The sequence below is a fragment of the Solanum pennellii genome, chromosome 12 (genome assembly GCF_001406875.1).
Source record: "Solanum pennellii chromosome 12, SPENNV200".
In the NCBI taxonomy this organism is placed as follows: domain Eukaryota; kingdom Viridiplantae; phylum Streptophyta; class Magnoliopsida; order Solanales; family Solanaceae; genus Solanum; species Solanum pennellii.
The window spans coordinates 4,531,175-4,531,896 of record NC_028648.1 but is presented as its reverse complement, the minus strand read 5'-3'; positions in this window follow the sequence as shown (position 1 = coordinate 4,531,896).

Genomic DNA, 722 nt, shown 5'->3' with positions numbered 1-722 from the left:
AGAGATCAAATATGATTTATGGGTATTGAAATCCATTGATCCGATAAAAAAGGTAGAGGGAGATAATGTTAAATTTAGAAAAGTAATACAATTAAGAATAAAAAAAGTGACTTAAAACGGATTAGAATAAAAAGATTGACCTCCATTGAAGGAGTTTAAGCTTGAAAATATGGTGGAGTTGGTGACTTAAAAATTAGAGAAGAAGAGAAAATAAAATAAATATTGGCTAAATTAAGCCTTTCACGCGCTATTATTGTGTTTATCACACTCTCTTTGACATATCAGCAAAAAATGTCTAAATGGCACAACGGGACCCTATATGAGGTGTCGAAAATGAATATCACTCAGTTAAGGTGCCTAAGTGAAATTTGATGTCAATTTTAAGGGGTCATCGATGGATTTGACCTTTTCTTTTTTTGTTTCTTCTAAGTGGGCCAAAATCTCTTCATGATGCATATAATGCTACCATTTATAGGATATTATTTAAGTAAAATCAAAGAGTCTTTTAAATGAAATTAATTTCTTGAGAATGTGGAAAAGATTATACAAGTGTGGAAGATTAATGAGGAAATAGTGAAAGTGTAGTATTAATATACATAATAAATTAAAATTAGACCTGAAAATTATTGACTTGCACTTTTAAATAATATATTTAAAAGAACTCTATAGTATTTTATTTTATAATATTTTGCATATGATAGAGAAGTCAAAAGTTTTCTATA